Source organism: Berghia stephanieae, chromosome 13, assembly GCF_034508935.2.
Source record: "Berghia stephanieae isolate SIO BIC M18660-M18661 chromosome 13, UCSD_Bste_1.3, whole genome shotgun sequence".
Classification (NCBI taxonomy): domain Eukaryota; kingdom Metazoa; phylum Mollusca; class Gastropoda; order Nudibranchia; family Aeolidiidae; genus Berghia; species Berghia stephanieae.
In genome coordinates this window covers 3,848,932-3,859,220 of record NC_088372.1, presented here as the reverse complement: position 1 = coordinate 3,859,220, position 10,289 = coordinate 3,848,932, and the positions used below count along the sequence as shown (strand labels likewise).

The following is a 10,289-nucleotide window of genomic DNA, read 5'->3' as shown; positions in this document are numbered from 1 at the left end:
GTGGCCTTGAGCATGTCACCTCTCCCTAACTCAATTTGCAGTGCTGCACTACGTCTAACGCCTTGGTTATTCCAGTCGTCCCTTAGAAAAGAGCCTAGAGACAAATTTCCCCTCAGGACCTTCCAACCCGAAATCGAGTGTCGTACCACTAGACCATATTATTATAGCCGCAGAAGTAGCCACTACTCCCTCGTATTCAAGAAAACTATTGAAGAAAAAGAGAAAACGAGGCAAAAAGTTCTCAAAATCAAATTTTCCTCTGATCTTTGCAGAGCAAGCATTTTGAGAATTGTTTCTACATGAATCAACGGACAACCTATTTTCTTGCACAAGACGAGACCACATATACACATGAAGAAAACTCTATGTACAACATTTTGATCTCCTCGATGGAAGAATATCAAACGCCAATGTGGCATAAATCCAGGTGAAACAATATTGACCTTTCTTATCTCGTGACCTCCCGTTCTAGCTGTCGACTACTTACATTTGTAGCCGACAACCTGATCCGGTGTGTCGTTGTTTGAATATTGTTTTGATCCGGTCTTGTGCTTGATTATTACAGACCCGGTATTTGTTGTTGTCGACTGACTGACTGACTGATGTCGAATTTATGGTAAAAGTTACGTTTGGTTGTAAAAATATATATATTTTTATCACTCAGACATAATAGGAGTAACGTTATTGCGATAAATAATTTCTTTTGCAAAACATGCTCGACAATACACTATAGTTGATTGTAAGTTTTTAAAATCAAATGGCGAAATTTTTAAACGTATTCTGGACAAATGTCCCAGATGAAGTAGAATAAAATTGGCGGATTTGGCGGATTTCTGCCAAAAAGCTGGCAGGATTTTTGCAAAGGCACCTGGCAACACCGTGAGTGAGTGAGTGATCGATGTCTTGACTCATATCGTCATTTTAAGTTCTTGCTCATCACCCAAAACAATCATCCACCCCACCCCCCTCCCCCCACCCCCCTTTCCTTCTCAGAGTTTATGAGTATTAATTACAATATGAAATTGCACCAACACACAAACTATGTGTAACCTTTCTAAAGCTTCTACATTTTATTCTGACAATTGTCTTCTGGCACTTTTCTACTGACGTCATCTCTTGTTGTTACCAACATAAGTGCCTGCTCCACTCACTTTTCTGAATTAAAAATTCACCCAATACACCGGAGCATACTCGATGTCTCAATTGTTTCTATGTTATTTCTTTGTGTTGAGAATACAGGCGATTAAACTTAATTTCTGGCCAAACTAATTTCGCGGAGGTTGTGTGTGTTAGACCCGCGATCTCCAGTAGTCGGTGTGTGTGTGTGTGAGAGAGAGAGAGAGAGAGAGAGAGAGAGAGAGAGCGAGAGAGAGCGAGAGAGCTCTAGGAATGACCTGAGTTTGATACGATTTTTTTTTTTTGGATAGTGGATAGCTCATACGGTAGAGTCACGCTCTCACCGGCCAGGTTGTCGTACCAATAAGGTCGCGGGTTCAAATCCCCATCACCGCCGCAAAAAATTTGTATTCTCTATTGTCTTCTGGCACTTTTCTACTCACTTCATCTCTACATTGTCAGAGGGCCTTTACAGAGAACTACACAATCAACAGACGCTATAATATTATAACAGCTAAAAGGTTGGGTTTTTAAAAATATTATTTTGTTTCTGTGTTGGTTTTTCTTTTGTCAACTCCACTTCTATTCGTGTTGTTTCAGTTTGTCTCTTGAAATAGACTCTAAAAGCTTTTTTTTATATTATGGATTATTATATTATGGATTATTATATTATGGATTATTATATTATGGATTATTATATTATGGATTATTAAAAAAAAACCAATTTTATTCTATTTAAATACAAAAATCTTTTCACGCCTTTTCCTCACTTTTAAGTTCTCATTCTATCTATTCAAGGATTATCCGTGTCATTGGCTTGTGTGTATATTGGGGTTCCTTTACACCCACCCCCACACCTCAATGACTATGCCCTGAGGCTGGTCGTCGAGGACGGAGCCTGAGCACGTTATTAATTTAGTTCTGTTTACATTAAATCTAACATAAGATTTGACAACACCTACGGGAAGGTGACGCCTTTTTCTGCTATTTCGGTGAGGATTGAAAGTAGAATTTCGTGCTGGGGTAGTTGAGAGTGAGAGAATGTATAAGATAGTCAAACAGATGGATAGATGGATTGATGGATAGACAAATAAGGAGATAGATAGATAGATAGATAGATAGATAGATAGATAGATAGATAGATAGATAGATAGATAGATAGATAGATAGTTGGATATATGGATAGATAGATAAATAGATGGATAGATAGATAGATAGATAGATAGATAGATAGATAGATAGATAGATAGATAGATAGATAAATAAATAGATAGATAGATAGATAGATAGATAGATAGATAGATAGATAGATAGATAGATAGATAGATAGATAGATAGATAGATATAATGCCAGAAAAGGATCATTTAAATCGATCGATATTTGAAGGACAAGTTATCTGACCTCATGTCTAAATACGTGCCTTTCCAGAGTTTGGTCATAGGCTTCAACAGTCGTGACGTCACTTCCCTCGTAATGACTCATAGTAACTTAGTAACTGGTTCTAAACTATCGGAACAATGGCGGACGCTCTAATGAAATATTTCTCGACGAGCATTAGAGTGTATCCAGAGGAGAAAAACAATATATCGCTTAACCCGCTTTTGGCTCGGGACCCCTTGTAAAGCGCTTTGAACACGTTTAGTGGATATTACCGTAGCCATCGTTAACATTTCGCCTGGCACTAGAACCCTCTAGGACTGGCATTTTGACGTAATATTTTAGGTTTGTGTGGCGCCTAGTGAGTTGTCGTTAGTAGATCTCAAGGAAACAAGTTATTTCATTGGTTGAACTATTGAATACAACTCACGATTTGTTTTCTTTTGTGACAAAAGACTGGCATTTTGACGTCATTTTTTGGTCAGTGTCTGGGTATAACGTTACGATGGCTACGATATTACTCTATATAAAGTTCAAGGTTTTTACTTTTGTAATCTTATTTCAAATCTGGACCAAGTTTGAAAGTTTGTGACAAGATGGCTTGCCTTACTGGACTTATTGCCGATCGCCTCCTCATCTTCGGACTTGGACGCTTTGGCAGCTTCTCTGATTTGTTGAGTGAGTTCTTTCACTGATGACGGTCATGCCGCGATGGATCTCAGGTGTTCTAAATCCTTTTTCACATCTCAGTTTGTATGTCACCGAGGCGCTTGAGGTATTTATTTATCGAAGTGTATATGCTTGTTATGGGTCTGTTTGCCTTTGTGCGTGTTATGTCCGCTTGGTGTATAGAATAACGCCATTGCCTTATTAGCTGAAATATTTCTGTCTCTGCTTAAGATATGTCCAAATAATCTCCATCTTGTTTCCGAAATTTGGCAAGATCGATGGCAGCCATTTTAATCGATCGGTATTTGAAGGACGAGTTTTCTGGTCACAATTTTAAAAAACACTCAATAAACTTTGATATTTTTTTTTGAGATTCCTAAAGCGTATTTTTTTGAGCTTTTTACTAGATGTCATTAATTCGCTGCAATAAATAAAAATGTGAAATTGAATGTAAGCTTCAATGTAGTAGTCGAAAGTAGAATAAATGGACGTTTGGGGTTTCCCCTTCATCAACAAAACAGGATGAATGAAACAATATAGACGAAAGAAACTAAAGTTTCACTGTAGATCAACAATCGAAGGCAGTAGAACAGATTTCATTAACAGGTCTTAATTGTAAATCTTTAGGGCGTGTAATAATAATAGTAATAATAATAATAATAATAATAATAATAATAATAATAATAATAATAATAATGATGATAACTTATGTATAATAAATTATTGTTAGTTACATCTTGTAATAGAAAATAAGTAATTAAATATAGTAATATAACATGATAATAATACTGAAGTAATAGATATTTTGGTTTGGTTTTTTTTTTTTGATTTTTTAATGCAGCCGTGTGTTTACGATCATAATAAGTTATAAGATTTGTAAATTGCGATGTTTTATGTGCGTGTGCATTATACTGCAAGTTGTATATGTTTACAATGGAGTAACATGCAGACACTACCACGGTGATGCACACTCAACCCACACACAACACCACACGCACTCTCACACCCCACACACATACACAGCCACTCGCACACCCCACACACACACAAGCAGCTTGAAACATGCCATATATTATTATAAAGTTATTTCCCTCAACATATCAATGAAATAAATAAATAATAGAATTCCCTTTCTTTATCCTCAAGCGGAAATTTGACTGGAATAACCCCGGTGTCGTTCGCAGCGCAGCGCAGCAAGTTGAGTTAAGGAGAAGAAGCTTGATCAAGGTATCTTTTGGGTGCGTAGCAAATCCTATATATAGATAGAATGAAGTTGACGTCACTCAAGTCTTTGTTATTGTTTTTTTTTCATCCACGTTTATGAGTAATTTTCACTAAACTGTATTACCCAGAATATAAAGGTTCATGTTAATACAGAGTTTTGTGTGTTGGTCCGTTATACTTCCGGATGGCAATGTTGTGAGCTTCTTAGCCAAGCGCATACTATCTATAGATAGAATGCGCTTGGCCAAGGAGTTCACAACATTGCCATCCGGAAGTATAACGGACCAACACACAAACTCTGTGTAACCATGAACTTCTATAGTCTGGTTAAGACAGTTTAGTGAGAACAACTCACAAACGCGGATGGCAAAAACAATAACAAAGCCCTGAGTGACGTCATCCTCGAACTATCTATAGTGATCTAGAATCACACAATTTTGACAATTCGAAACTTCGATCTTTGACTTGGCTATAACAGACTATTGATCACTGTCATGTTTTATTCTTAAGCTAATTATTCCCTTTGACGCATCGACAACAAGAGAGCTGGTATCAAAACTCATCGTGCTTTATGACACTTGTATGTATTCGGGAAAAATACATGAGCATGTTTGTTCTATTATTTATAGGAATAATAATAATAATAATAATAATAATAATAATAATAATAATAATAATAATAATAATAATAATAATAATGATAATAATAATAATAATATAATAATAATAATAATAATATAATAATAATGATGATGAACATGATAATAATAATAATAAAAAATAATAATAATAATAATAATAATAATAATAATAATAATAATAATAATAATAATAATGATGATGATGATGATGATGATAATAATAATATGATGATGATGATGATGATGATGATGATAATAATAATAATGATGATGATGATGATGATGATGATGATGATGATGATGATAATAATAATAATAATAATATATTTCTTGTCCATGAAGGCAATTGTTCATTTAGTTACACCATATACATATTATACGCAAACAGATATAAATGAAACAAAAGTGCAAAACAATACATGCACACAAACAAATTCGCGCGCGCACACACACAAACACACACTCACACTTAAATAGGCTTCGTGCATTTTACCTAAAAAGCATATCATCATTATTATAAACGTTTATATATATATATATTATATATATATATATATAATATATATAATATATAAATATATATATATATAGTGGAGTGAGGAGAGAGAGAGAGAGAGAGAGAAACCAATAGATAGATAGTGTGTGTGTGTGTGTGTGTGTGTGTGTGAGAGAGAGAGAGAGAGAAACCAATAGATAGATAGTGTGTGTGTGTGTGTGTGTGAGAGAGAGAGATAGAGAAAAAGAGAGAGATATATAAAGAGAGAGAGAGAGAGAGAGAGAGAGAGAGAGAGAGAGAGAGAGAGAGAGAGAGAGAGAGAGAGAGAGAGAGGGAGAGAGAGAGTGCGACAGGTAGGAATGACGATTCAAACTTTCATTAGGAAAAAAAACAGAATCAATATACCATAACCAGGCCATGTCTAATTACAGATTATATATTTATATATATATATATAGGCCAAATAACCCTCCCCCCCCCCTTTCCCCCCCCCCTTCCCCCCCCCTCCCCCCCCTCCCCCCCCCCTTTCCCCCCCTCCCGACCCCATTATACCCCTCCTCCCACTCTTCCCTCCCCCCCCCCCGCCGCAACCACATTCCGCTACAATATCACACACACACATGTACACACAACACACCAACACGCATACACACACACACACACACACACACACACACACACACACTCATAATATAAACATGAGAGGACATGACAATACACATCAACACTAATCACCACTACACAACGAAACAACTTTAGTTTGGAGTAGGAACTTTTCTACGGACATTACAATGGATTACGCCGACTGAAGAAGTGTAAAAAACACAGAAACGAGTCTCTCGGCCAAAAAAATGTGAGTGAAAATTTGCATTTATATATATATATAAATATATATGTGTATATATATATATATATATATATATATATATATATATATATATATATATATATATATATATATATATATATATATATATTTAAATGACTTCTTTTCATATAGTACTCGTACTGCTGTGGGTATACAAGTATTTTTGTATCTGTTAGTTCTAGTTTTAATGCCTTCGAAACGTTTACCTGATGGTAACAACTTAAATACATTATGATGTAGGGGGTGGGATGGTTGGGTAAGTGATAGAATATATAGGCAGAATAAAGTTGACGTCAATCAGATCTTTGTTGTTTGGTTCTTTTTAAATTTTTTGTTTGATTTACTTTGTGGGGTTTTTTTTTTGTTTGTTTGGTTTTTTTTTTTTTTGTTGTTTTTTCGGGGGGGGGGGGGGCTTGTTTGATTGTTTTGTTTTGTCTTTTGCCATCCATGTTTATGAGTAAAGCTCCCTACCCTGTATTAACCAGGCTATAAAAGTTTACGATTACACGACACATGGTTTTGCGGGTTGGTCTGCTATAAAATCCGGATGGCAATGTTGTGAGTTTCTTAGCCAAGCGCACAGCACATATCCCCTCGTTCGAGTTTAATAAATATTTGAAGAGAGATGTGAATGTCCAAATTAGGCTATCTGGCAACATCAACTCATCTGGCATTCACTGACATTTCGCTGACGTTTCATTCATATCTAACTTGTTCTATCTGACAAATCAGGGAATTTGTTTTGTTTTCAATAACTTGATATCTTATGGCAAATAAAAGTGCAAGGTTGTCAGGAAAGGTCAAGGGTATAACAACAGTTCAAGGTTGTTGTATGTTAAAGCCACAATTTCAGGATATTTTCTTTTTGGGGGGTTGAGGGTGGGGGTAAATATTATTTTTGACGTGAAGAGAGCAAATAAAAATTTTAGCAATTTTATATGAAATACAGAAGTCTAAAACTCGCTTATAAAATAGCATTAAAAATTAGCTAGAGCTACAACATTCTGATCTCAAATTGGTTGTGTTCTTTCATTATTGATTATACAGAGATACACATATTGACAAGACTCAACACACCAAATTGCATTAGTGCGGATATCCGGTCTTGTCCGGTATGACAGTCGCTTTCAGATCGGTAGGTCCTGGGTTAGAGCCTCGCTCGGCGCATAGTTGAGGCCTTGGAAAAAGACTCTTTACTCACATTCTCTCACCGTACTCAGGTGTAAAACGAGTACCTGGCCGTTAACAGCGTTGTCTCTGTCCGAAAAAAATTGTAATATCACCTAACAGGCGTCATGTTACGTCCTACATGTGAAATGTTGCTGTTGACCAGTGACCCGGTGTAAAACCCTTTGAGCACGTTTAGTAGATATTGCGCTATATAAAAGGTCAATTTTATTTTTTTATAATTGTAACTTTTCTCTGCTGATTCGGATATGTCCAATCTAACATCGGGATTTAAGACCATGTTACATGGGACATATCGAAATCCGCAGAGAAAATTTACATTTTCAAAATCTCAGGGTATTGTTATAGGAGGCAAACAAGACAAGTAATTGGATTCAATAATCTGATGTCACGCCGCTCGGCAACGGAGGCCATCTTGGTTCTAAACAAAGAAAATCATTACTTGTTATTCTTCATGCTGGCTAGAACTTTTCATATGCCTTGTGATCAGAATGTGTAAAAGTCAAAACATGATCAAATTTATGGGGGGTTTTTTCCGCTTGATGCGTTTTTTTGCTCGCCGGGGAAATATTTCATACAGGCGTCCGCCATTGTTCCGATAGTTTAGAGCCAGTGTTACTAAGTTACCATGCGTCATTAGGATGGAAGTGACGTTACAATTGTTGAAGCGTATTTCCTCTTTAAATCAATAACAAATGTGATCCAAAGCCCCAAAACGGTATTATGTCGCGATGGACAAGATGCTAAAAAGTCAAATTATAGTTAAACGGGTCAAAAATATGAAACGTTGGTATTTAGTACAGTAAAATATGATGTTCCTTCTCCTCTTTAAAACATATAAATTCAACTTAAGTCTGATATTTATGGCGGCTACAAATTCCATTTTCAACATCTTAATCATCTCGACTTAATACCATTTTGTGACGAGGGTTCACTAAATATGACCTAAAATTGCAGATTGCTTTGAATGTGATTCAGGAGAATTTGACAGTCCTCTCCTCAAATAGTGGTTTAATTCAGAAAAGTGAGTGGAGCAGGAACTTGTTATCATTATTATTTATTATAATTATTATTTGATATAGATTGTATGCGCTTGGCTAGGAAGCTTACAACATTGCCATCCGGAAGTATAACGGACCAACAGACAAAACTTGGTGTAACCATGATCGTTTATAGTCTGGTTGATACAGTTTAGTGAGAGTTACTTATAAACGCGGATGGCAAAAAAAAACATGAACAAAGACCCAAGTGACGTCAACTATCTATAGACAGAAAGCGCTTGGCCAAGGAGTTCACAACATTGCCATCCGGAAGTATAACGGACCAACACACAAACTCTGTGTAACCATGAACTTTTATAGTCTGGTTAATACAGTTTAGTGAGAACAACTCACAAACGCGGATGGCAAAAAACAATAACAAAGGCCTGAGTGACGTCATCTTCTAACTATTTATAGATAGAATGCGCTTGGCCAAGGAGTTCACAACATTGCCATCCGGAAGTATAACGGACCAACACACAAACTCTGTGTAACCATGAACTTTTATAGTTTGGTTAATACAGTTTAGTGAGAACAACTCACAAACGCGGATGGCAAAAAACAATAACAAAGGCCTGAGTGACGTCATCTTCGAACTATCTATAGATAGAGTGCGCTTGGCCAAGGAGTTCACAACATTGCCATCCGGAAGTATAACGGACCAACACACAAACTCTGTGTAACCATGAACTTTTATAGTCTGGTTAATACAGTTTAGTGAGAACAACTCACAAACGCGGATGGCAAAAACAATAACAAAGGCCTGAGTGACGTCATCTGCATACTATCTATAGGGCCAGTATCCAAAAATAGTGCTCAGAGGTGCTTTACAGTGTCTTTTTTAGAATCACACAAGTTCATTCATTAAACTACAAAATCACTACAACAGTCTACAACACACATATCTTGTTCGAAGTTTACATAGAATCACGAAAAACAGAATGAAAAAGATTGGTTTTTAGATGCCGTTTGAAGACTGGTAGACTTTCACATTGTCGGGTTTTAGGTGGTAAGGAAATCTATAGATAGTATGCGCTTGGCTAAGAAGCTCATAACATTGCCATCCGGAAGTATAACGAACCAACACACAAAACTGTGTGTATCCATGAACGTTTATATTCAGGTTAATACAGTTCAGTGAGCATTACTCATTAACGCGGATGGCAAAAAACAATAACAAAGACATGAGTGACGGCATTTTCGAACTATCTATAGATAATATGCAGATGACGTCACTCAGGCCTTTGTTATTGTTTTTGCCATCCGCGTTTGTGAATTGTTCTCACTAAACTGTATTAACCAGACTATAAAAGTTCATGGTTACACAGAGTTTGTGTGTTTGTCCGTTATACTTCCGGATGGCAATGTTGTGAACTCCTTGGCCAAGCGCATTTTATCTATACGATTGGAGCCGAAAATGCAAAACCACGCTCACCAAACTTTGTACTTGAGATGTATTTCTCCATTGTGTTGATGATAACAAGAGGGAATAAGCGCCAGAAGACTAAATAATAATAACTTCGCGGAGTTTGGGGTTAGAACGTAGCTATCGTTAACTTATAGATAGAATGCGCTTGGCCAAGGAGTTCACAACATTGCCATCCGGAAGTATAACGGACCAACACACAAACTCTGTGTAACCATGAACTTTTATAGATAGAATGCGCTT

The 10,289-nt window shown here is 36.4% G+C and overlaps 1 protein-coding gene across 1 annotated transcript in view; it reads left to right on the top strand.

Moving 5' to 3' along the window:
* The first annotated feature begins 292 nt into the window (after positions 1–292).
* The window catches only part of LOC144958950 (uncharacterized), a 35,657-nt gene continuing 25,660 nt past the window's right edge, over positions 293–10,289 (top strand). The window contains exon 1 of the mRNA XM_078891246.1: positions 293–427. The gene's annotated coding sequence lies outside the window, so the exon portion shown is untranslated. The remainder of the gene's footprint in view (positions 428–10,289) is intronic.